Here is a 10,851-nt window from a genome sequence, read left to right on the forward strand (position 1 = left end):
CTACTGACCAAAGTGCCAAAAAAAAACCCAAAACCTAAAAATATCAGTATTAGAACTAATGAGGGTATAGGGAAACAGATACTGTCCCATGATTCTTGGGGATATGAAAATGCTACACAATCCTTGGAACATTATTTGGTCATGTACTGATTTAAAAATAAGTATGACCTCTGACCTCAAATCCCGCTTTGGAGAATTACATATTGAGGCATTTTAAGTGGCAAAAAACAACCTCAACATTCATCAACAGAGGAATAATTGAATAAATTCTGGACCTCCATATAAATATTGTAGTTATTGAAAAGAACAAAAATAGCATTATTTGGAAGATAGCAAAAGGCAGTGGACTTGAGAGCCACATTGCCCTAGTTCAAATTGCTGCTCCCATTAACTGGGCAACCTTGGGCAAATTAGTCACATCTCAGTTGCTTGTCCATCCACTGGGGATCACAGTACCTACCTTGTATGGTAGTTGTGGGGTAAATGAGATAAAGCATAGGGCCTGGCATCCAGCAAATACTGGATATTCTGTTGGGGGAGCAGGGAAGAACTGTACAAATTGTATAGCATAGATATATTTTAGTTAAAAGTGTATATATGTTTTAAAGCACACTATGTATGTGTGTGTGGTGGTGAGAGGAAAGGAGAAGGTTTTAGCTCTTCCTCTGCATGTCTCTGTGTTGCAAGGAACATGTATTGCCTTTATAGGTTGGAAGACTAATCCTGTAACACTTTTTGAAAGTGACCTGCTGAGAGTGCTAGCAGGAGTGGATGCTACGAAAGCATAATTAAAGATCGGGAAGTGAGTCTGGAAGCTGGGAAGTTTGGTGGGTCTGGAGCACAGAGTGCGCTGTGGAGGCAGCAGGTATAGCAGGTATAAGGCTGGGGGTAGTAAAGGAAGGACTGCATGTTCTCGGAGGAGGAGTGTGGACTTTCTCCAGATATTCATGGGAAGTTCTTTCGAAGAAAGGAATGCAAAGTATTGGCTGTACTAGGGCAGTCTGAAAGATGTACTCTGCCCCTTCACCAAAACAAAAACTTTCAGTAGCTCCCTCTCATAGGGATAAAGTCCAGACCTACTTAGGTCTGTGAGTCTGATAGCCAGGCTTCTCATTCCACCTTTCTCCAACCTTACTGAACTACTTGTAGTTCTTAGAAGGTTCTGCTCTCTCCAGCTGACCTTTGCTCAGGCTGCAGCTTCTGCCAGCAGTGCCCCCCACACCTTTCCTTGTTCTGCCTGGCTAACTCTTCAGAGTTCAGCTCAAATAATCCTAACTCCTGGGAAGCTCACCTTGATCCCCCAAGGCTCAGTTTCCCTTCTAGGTCCTCCTACATCACGCTGGCATGAACCTAAAAAGAGAACTTTTGACATTGATCTGTAATTGTCAGTTTATTGTCTGCCTCTCCGACTAAACTGCTGGTACTTAATAGTATTACTTGTTGATTCTTCAGTACCTAGCACAGAACACAAAACAAAGTCAGAAATCTATAAATATTTGTTAAATAAACAAATGTCTTGAAACATACAAGGCATCTTACTCTTTCTCCTTTTTTGTATTCCATGTTTTCCCAAAAAGTTTCTCACTTAATGCCCTATCCTATGTGTGCTAGCCCACAGGCAGAAAATCCACAACAGATCATATTACTACGAGTCTGGGTCCATGTGACAGCTATATTGCTCACTGAAAACTAATAAATTAGTATAGGGATTTTACAGTCTTATACTTTCATTAACGTAAGTTCTGCCCTGGAGGAAAAAAACCTCCATGTGCTGGCAAAAGCTGACATCTGAGCATTTAAAACAAAAGGGCCACAACTCTGAACTATGGTAAATTACTAAGGTAAAGACCTCTTGGGAGGCCTTCTCTGGCTACATCTGGACCTTGAGTCATTCACTCATTCAAATATGTAATAAACCCCCACTAAATGGCAACCTTCATTCCAAGCACTGAGGATATAGCAGGGAACAAGACAGACGAGCCCTACCCACCATGGAGTCACATTCTAGTGGGGGTTAGCAGAGGGCCAAATAATAAACATGTGAAAAATAAGAGAGTTTCAGGCAGTACTAAATACTGTGAAAACAATTAAGCAGGATAGGAAATGATTAAAGTTGGGGAGAAGGGATGACAGCTCTTTAGATGTGTGGTCAGGATAAAAGGCTTCTCTGAGGGATGGACATTTGAGCTGCAACCTAAGTAATGAGAATGAATCAGCCATGAGAAAATCTGGGAGCAGAGAATTCCAGGCTGGAAAAAGAGCAAATGCAAAACCTCAAAGGTAGGAATGAGCTTGGTGCATTCAAAGAAAGATAGAAAACCAATTTGGCTAGAGCATAATGAACAAGGAATGTGAGTTAAGAGCAATCAGAGGGTAGATGTACAACAGATCATAAGGGCCATGATGAGGAGCTTGGATTTTATTCTAATTGCAAGGGAAAGACATTAGGGAAGTATAGTTAGGAAAGTGATAGTCTGATTTATATTGTTAAATGGCTAATGATTGAGAATGAATTCTAGGAAGGCAAGAGTGGAAACCCAGGAGCCAGACAAGAGGCTATTGTCATGGTCTAAATGAGAGCTGCTGATGGCTTGTACCAGGATGGTAGCAGTAGACATAGTGAGAAGTGGTCCGTCAAATCTGGGATCATATTTTGGAGGTAGGATCAACAGGACTTGATCTTCGATTGGATGTTGCAGGCAAGAGAAAAAAGAATCAAAGTTGTGATCTTTTGGTTCTTCTCATCAGGAATTCCTGCACCTGCTTGCCAATAAAAATGTGTTCTGCCGGAGAACCTCCTTTCAGTAACCATAACAAAGTCAAAGCCAGTCAAAATTTCCGCTAGTGTATGACAATATTTGAATTATGCATGCCAGTTTATGACAGAGGATTCAAGAACAGTTTATTCTTCATTAAACTGAAGCTTTAAGCTCCTGATTTTTTTTTTTGTAATCTAAAAAGCAGCTCATTTTCTAAAGACCCAAGTTGCTTACAAAACAAAGATTCGTGCTTTATAATCTTATTGTCTCATATGAGGGCCATATTTTATATCATTGTTTTATGAATGTTAAAAGGCTTAGCAGGCCAAGTAACTTACAGTACAGGAAGAAACAGAATGGCACGCCTAATCTCCTTACAATCAACCCCTAATGTATTCATTCACCTTCTATGAAACTCTGGCAACAATGTGTCTTGAAGAACTAGCTGTTTAAGGCTACAGAGCAATTCTCTTTCTCCTGAACTTAACTATTCTGATGTTTCATAAACTGCCCAGTAACAGTCCTTTAGAAAATAACATTTTGAAAACAAACTACACTCATTAGTATGTACAAATCTATGAAATATACACAAAATATTATTAGAAAAATAACAGGTAGGATTGAATGTAATTTCATGGCTAAAAAAACATAGGAAAATTCACAGTAGTATTTGTGGTGTTAATATGCACAGCACTGTTTAGGACTGAGAACGTTTAGGGGACTCAGTAAACCACATCCCTCTTCCTACCAAGTTGTGAGCCAACTGAAAAACAGGAAAAAGAGTAGACAGCTGAGAACTGTCGTTCTTCCTGATAAAGCTGACGCTGGAGGCGAGATGGCGCCAGTGGGCCTCCCAACACTGAACCCTAGGACAAGGTAGACTTACCACTGGGTTGCTGACTGGCAGAACGGGATTACAGAAACTCTCCCCTCCACCTACTCCAAAGACTTGTCCCTGTAAATTCTGCAGCATAAAGGAATAGACTAGAAGTCATGATTCCTGATGGCAGCCTGGCCCCAAGGGTAAGACTGGCCAAAGGGCTGAGCTTTCTCATGCAGCTTCTCACTATGTAGTATCTTACTCAATGGGGAAGAGGAAAGGCTGGCCCAAGACACCAGGAATGTTAATAAAACCCCCTGCAACTTACACCACATTCCCCACATAATTTTATTCTCTTAACCTAGTAATCTCCAAACTGGAATAAAGCTACCCTGGGATTCTACTTTCCAAGAGGAATACAAGCACAGATAATTTTAAGGAAATCAATTCCATTTATTCAACTTTCACCTACTCCTTCCTAAAGTTGAGCTGTCTAAAATATGACTGAGGTTGAGATTCACAACAATTCAATTTTTCCAATTCTATTTTAAAATCAGTCTTTTCTCACTTATAAAAGACAGGCATCCTCTCACCCATCCCAGATATTACTATGACAATTTGCTCCCATGTGCAAAAAGCCTCTAAGGTACCGTACAAAGGAACAATTCTAAATAGTGATGTCAATATTTAATTTAATCAATGCATTATAAGTAGCAGGAGGATTTCCTGGCTTTCCTTATCTTAAATATATTTCTATTAAGAGAAAAGCATGGTGCTAGAAATTGGGTATTTTGGTCTGTGCGGGAGTGTTCTGAGTTCAGATAATTGTAGAGCAGGGTGGCAAGAGTTACGATCATTTTTGTCTAATGCCATTTCCTCTTCCATTTCCTGATGGTGTCAAACAATACTGTTGAGATAGCAAACAGAAATACTGAAGGAGGTTGAGCCCTATTTCCTGTGGGTAACAAACCCACAGCAAAGTTTCATGCTCCAGATATCTCTCTCAGAATTCAAAAATGGAAGATATGTAGAAAACATTCTGGGAAATACCAGTTACAAGGCACGTCTGCTCAGTAATGAGAGAGAACTTGGTGCCATCCTCCTGTGTCTCAACTGCATATTTCAGATGATTTCAAGGAAAAGGATGTTAAAAAAATTCCAAATTTCCTTCTAACAGATCATCATTACATTACATGTAAAAGGAACATATATCACAGATACATTAATGTTTTGTAGTGCTTTTTGAACAATTATTCAGACTCATGGGAGAAAATATTTTCACTAGTTTTTACCTGAAGATTATTGAATATAGTAAGTCTATACTTGTTTTCTTACCCAAACACTTCTGCTTATTATTTGTTAACCACTTCTCACCTCATTATTCATTCCTATCTTTTATGTAATACACTTAGATTTAGATATATAATTTTCTATTGTAAATAATGCATTGAACATCATTTATTCATCTTTTGTAAGCCCTGCACCTAATAGTCCCCCAACTTGTTTTCTTATTGTGTCCTAGCAGGAAATTACATCCATGAACTAACTGGAGAGGAGGAGCTTCATCCATTTCATTAAGAGACATATTTCCAGGAAAATTTTAGTTCTCTTTAGTAATTATTTGGAAAAATTTGTAATGTACTTAAGATTAATTATGTATTACTACTAATAATTGTAAAAATAACTCAATCCAAAAGAAATTTTTGGCATTTAGAACCTTTTGGTGGTAGAAATTTTTTAAAATTATAAACAATTTTTTGACTGCCACAAAGACTGATAGGGTGAGCAATAAAATACATTTGAGCATAAAATATATTTTTAAGACTTCTGTGGGGAAGTAGAATAAAAACACAAATTCAAAGAGAAAAAAAGAGTAATGTAAAATTTCTGTAAATATGGATGATGGTGAGTATTCAATTTCTATGGGATTTAATTTCACTAAATGCATTTTTAAGTGCTATAACCCTTTACACTTTAAAATATTCATATTTAGATTACACCAGAAATTACATCTTTTGCAACTAAGGACAAAAAATTTTACATGTGAACCTAAAAATTATTTTGGGTGTATGTCAGTAAAAATGTATGAAGACCATTGCTTTGACCCTTTCAGCTTACCCACTGAGATCACCTTAGGACATGGTTACCCCCTTGGGTAAGAAGTCAGCAGTCAGTTAGCGTAGTCCTGCTCCCATCTTCATAAGGTCACTTCAATACTGATTTCAGCTCTTTTGTGGAATCTCGTGGGGCCACTGGTAAAGGGTAGGTGTTGTTCCCAGAATGCCCTGAATGGGTCAGAACAATACATCAATTAAATCAGCTCCCATGCTATTCTGTACGCAAGGCTAAAATTCACAACCTGTTCTATTGCCACCTCAAATTATGTCTCACTACCTTGTTCAACATTACCAGAAGTTCTAAAAGAAGATCAAATGATAACATAAAAATACTCTAAAAACTAAAAGCCAAAAAGACATCCTCAATCTGATTATGACCCCTTTCCAATATGAATTTTCCAGCACGAAATGAAAAGTTCAGACATTACATTATCTTATTCTTCTGAATTACAGCCCAAAGTAATCAGTACCGACTTCATGTTAAAGTCCAAAATTATTAACTTCCAACTTGTTAACACTCTTGCGCTTGTGGATTAAAGTTCAAACAACAGGTTTTTTCACTCCATGGCAGTGAGCTTAGCTCCCAAGCCTGAAGCTCCCCTTCCCCCAGAGCGCCTATCCTGTTAAGCTTACCCCAAGCCTCCCTTGTCCTGGGCAGGCCCCCCTGGCATGGGCAGACCCCTGTGAAACTTGTGGTATGAAGCAGCAGAGTAGAAAGCATACTTTCTGTGGGCGGCCTGGCTCCCATGAGAAAGGAGAGAGGAAGAAGGTGGGCTGCACACGCCAAACTTACACATCAGGAAACTTGTTAGAAGCGCTGGAATGAGGTATCGAGTGTTATGTTAGTGGCACCCCCTCCATACTTTAAGAAACATCTGATGTGGGAAAGAAGTGTTTTCCCCTAAAATAGAGAAATAGAACAGAATTACAAGAAACAGTCTATCTTATTTAAGAAATATTTATTGAGCTCAAATTTCTAAGCTACATTTGCTGAGAGATTCCTAAGTGAATCAGAGCTGGATGCTGCCTAACAACCAACCACTAACATTTGTAACATAGTCATATATGTCAATGCCATATATTTTAGGTTTCTGTTACAGCAGTGCCCTACTTCCAGTACCAATTTTTGTATTACTATCGATCAGGCTTTATTTGCTACCAAACAACCACAAATATCTCAGCGACTTAGAACAGCAGAAACATATTTCTCACTCATACAACCATGTGTATTAGCTAAGGAGTCTTTTCCACTTTGTACTGACCCTAGGACCCTGGCTGATGGAAGCAGCCACCATGTGGAATATTGTTGTGGTGGTAGATTAAATAAGGCCACAAGTTCTTTGTCACTCTTCCCCCCAATCCCCATCAAGAGGTGGAGTTTATTTACCCTCCCCTTGAAACTGAGTTGCCCATGTGACTGCTTTAACCAATAGAATGTGTTATTTCCAAGACTAAGCCTTACAAACACCTGGAAGCTTTTGCTTTTTGAAGAGTCCTGAGCCACCATGTAAGAAGTCAGGCTACTCTGCAGGAGAAGCCATTTAAACTGAGGCCCTGCAATAACACTGGAAAAAGAAAGGCTCAGCCATTCTAGCATCCCCATCGAGCCTCCAGATTACTCCCGTCCAACAATACCTGGCTGGAACCACATGAGAGACACCAAGCAAGATTAGACAACTGCCCATGAGCCCATTCAACCCACAAAACCATTGACAATAATAAAATGGTTACGCTTTTAAGTCACTAAGATTTGGGATAGTTTGTTATGCAGCAATAGGTAACTAAAACTTTCCGTCACTGTGCCAGAAGGAAAGAGCATGAGAAACTGTGCACGGGTTCTTAAAGCTTTTGCTCGCAAGTGACACAGATCACTTCAATCACACTTCAATGGCCATGCTAAGTTGAAAGGAGGGAAATGCAAGTTGGCTACGTGAGAAAAGAAATGGAAAAGAGGGCTTCCCTGGTGGTGCAGTGGTTAAGAATCCGCCTGCCAATGTAGGGGACAGGGGTTCGAGCCCTGGTCCGGGAAGATTCCACATGCTGTGGAGCAACTAAGCCCGTGCACCACAACTACTGAGCCTGGGCTCTAGAGCCTGCGAGCCACGAGTGCTGAAGCCTGTGTGCCTAGAGCCCGTGCTCCACAACAAAAGAAGCCACCGTAGGGACTTTCCTGGTGGCACAGTGGTTAGGAATCCGCCTGCCAAAGCAGGGGACACGGGTTTGAGCCCTGGTCTGGGAAGATCCCACATGCCACAGAGCAACTAAGCCCCCACACACCACAACTACTGAGCCTACGCTCTAGAGCCCGTGCTCTGCAATGAGAAGCCACCGTAATGAGAAGTCCGCGCACCGCGACGAAGAGTAGCCCCTGCTCGCTGAAACTAGAGAAAGCCCGCATGCAGCAACGAAGACCCCACGCAGCCAAAAATAAATAAATAAAATAAATAAATTTATTAAAAAAAAAAAGAAATGGAAAAATTTGTTGGGTAGTGTGGATACCTCCAGAGAGGGGTCAGGCCTAGAGAGGTACATCTTCCATAGAGATGACAAGTCAATCAGTAAGCAGCAGATTACATTTGTAAGGGAAAGGCAGGGAAGTCATCTGTGGATTTATGGAGGCCTTTGAGTTCCAACTGAGTTTCTGAGATAGCTGAGGACCACTGGAGATAGGTATCTGAGTAAAGGAAATCAGTATACAGGACTAGTCCCTTCATGTAGTAATGAAGGAGGGAAAGACAGAGCAGGCCACCAGTCTGAAAGTTACTACAGTATTCAAAAAAAGAGTATCCTACTGGGAGAGATTTCTCCTGTGGGGAGTGGGGGGGCTTCAAGTGTGAAGTTGAGATGCTTATTTTATCAAGGATATAAAAGAAAATGTTTACTGGGTCCGTAAGCCATGGCCGCTGAGCCTGCGCGTCCGGAGCCTGTGCTCCACAGTGGGAGAGGCCACAACAGTGAGAGGCCCGCGTACTGCAAAAAAAAAAAAAAAAAAAAGAAAGAAAATGTTTAATTCTCATGGCAGAATGTTAATTACCTACCCACCATTTCCCACCCTACTTCCCTGACAACAGAACTTCAATACTGCTTAGTTCCTCTCTTCCCCCCAAACCAATCAGGAAAAAGAAAACTATACACACATAATTCAGTACCAAGGTAAATCCCAACTGGTCTAAGCCAGTGGTTCTTAACCAGCATCATTTCTCTAGGGAGTGTCTGTGGGATGGAGGGGAAGAGGGTTTTTTTTTTTTCTTTTTTTGGTGTCACAATGCCTTGGGTTGTTATTAAATTTAGTAGGAAGGCACCAGAGATGCTAAATGACCAGCAACGCATGCCACAGTCCTGTATAATAACTGTCAAAAGCCAGATAAACACTAACCAATCATGGTAATCCCATGCTCCTTGTCAGTCACTGTTTTAGGGACTAGCTAGCAACCCAATTCTGGTAAATAAGATATAAGGAGTGGCCAGCTATGAAGCCTCTGGGGTGGTTTCTTCCTGCCTGTCGATGTTGTCCCAACCATATGACACCTGGGACTGCTACAGCCATCTTCTCCCTAAAACCAGTGTCTTCCCAAGCTCCCTGTTTCCATTATTGCCACTTCCATTTCCTTTTACCAGGTCCTGAAGCAATTTTGACTTCTCTTAACCATTAACCTTAGGATGACCACTTGAGGTTGGCTTAGGACAGTCTAATTTTACTCCTATTCTCCCAGTGTAATTAACGGTGCCCCCTTTATCTTCGGAAAGTATTCTAGATTGGAGGAGTACAGACTATACATGGTCATTACCCCCAATTAAATCTTGTTCACTCTGCCTCAAGAAAATACCTCTAAAGCAGGGGTCAGCAAACTATGGCCTATAGGCTGTTTCTGTACCTCTGGAAAGTGAAAAAAAAAAAAAAGTTTTTTACATGTTTAAATGATTGAAAAAAAGTTAACGGGACTTCCCTGGTGGTCCAGTGGTTAAGACTCCGCACTACCAATGCAGGGAGCGTGAGTTCAACCCCTGGTTGGGGAACTAAGATCCTGCATGCTGGGCAGCACAGCCAAAATAAAATTTAAAAAAAAGTTAAAAGAATATTTCATGATATCTAAAATTATATCAAATTAAAATTTCAGTGTCCAAAAATAAAGTTTTGTTGGAACACAGCCAAGCTCATTCCTTGAAGTATTGTCTATGGCTGCTTTCTCACTACACGACAGAGTTGAGTAATTATGATAGAGAACACTTAAAATATTAATGTTTGGCCCTTTGAAGAAAAGCTTGCAGACCCCTGCTCTAATGCTGTCATTAGTCCTGCGTTCCCTCACTTCCCTTACTCCTTGCACCAATACGGTAGCCTACTTAACTGGTTTCCCATTCTTTTCCCCACTCCAATCTTTCATACCAATCCTAGCAGAGAACTCTCTACAGAAGAGTTTTGATCCTGTCACTTGCCTCTTCCATATCTTCAGAGGCTCCTCCAAAACCGGCAATATGAAGTCCAAGCCTATCCCTCGATACTTAAGACTGCAACCTCAAGTCTTCCAGACTGTTCCTCTTCAGTACTTAAAGCCAAAATGGACCACTTGCTGTTTCCCTAATTAGCATACCATACGCCCCCATTGCTTGCCCACGTCTCTCCTCCATCCCATCAGTTTCTCAAGATAAAACGAAAACTGTTACTCCCTTGATAAACCTTCATTCGCCACAAGGGTAGTTCACACGCGCGCGGGGGCGGGGACTAGCGACACAAAACAGACTGGGGCGAGAAGGAGCACATCAGATGACCTGAGAGCGTGAGGTGAGGGGTTCAGAATGAGGCTTCAGAGGTGACATTTACACAGGAATTTTAAGGACTCGAGAGGCTAAAAGACTCTACAAGACCCAGAAAGATGAAAAGAAACTGTAAATAAAGCTAAATGCGCGAAAAAAGAACCACCTCATCCTATTCACTTGCCTCTCGCCCCAATGAGAACGTTTCAAGGAAAAACGACACCTTTAGTACAAAATCTGAAAGAAAATTCTACAAGAGCAGCCTTGGCTAAAACCACTGGGGAATGGCGCAGACAGCACGTAGATTCCTTCTGCCAAACAATCCCTGGGCGAGCTCCGTGCGCGCTCTCCGCGCCAGGCGACTCCAGCTCCTCGCCAAAACTTCTAGGCTGTAGCTTTG

General features: G+C 41.1%; 1 long non-coding RNA gene across 2 annotated transcripts in view; it reads right to left on the reverse strand.

Moving 5' to 3' along the window:
- LOC137223409 (uncharacterized) overlaps positions 1 to 8,360 on the reverse strand; it is a 46,757-nt gene extending 38,397 nt beyond the window's left edge. For both annotated transcript variants that reach the window (XR_010942859.1, XR_010942858.1), the window contains exons 1-3: positions 8,196 to 8,360; positions 6,490 to 6,597; positions 5,698 to 5,864 (exon numbers count right to left, since the gene is read on the reverse strand). This is a non-coding gene — a long non-coding RNA (uncharacterized lncRNA). The remainder of the gene's footprint in view (positions 1 to 5,697; positions 5,865 to 6,489; positions 6,598 to 8,195) is intronic.
- Between the last annotated feature and the right edge of the window lie 2,491 nt (positions 8,361 to 10,851).

This window comes from Pseudorca crassidens, chromosome 4, assembly GCF_039906515.1.
Source record: "Pseudorca crassidens isolate mPseCra1 chromosome 4, mPseCra1.hap1, whole genome shotgun sequence".
Taxonomy (NCBI): Eukaryota; Metazoa; Chordata; class Mammalia; order Artiodactyla; family Delphinidae; genus Pseudorca; species Pseudorca crassidens.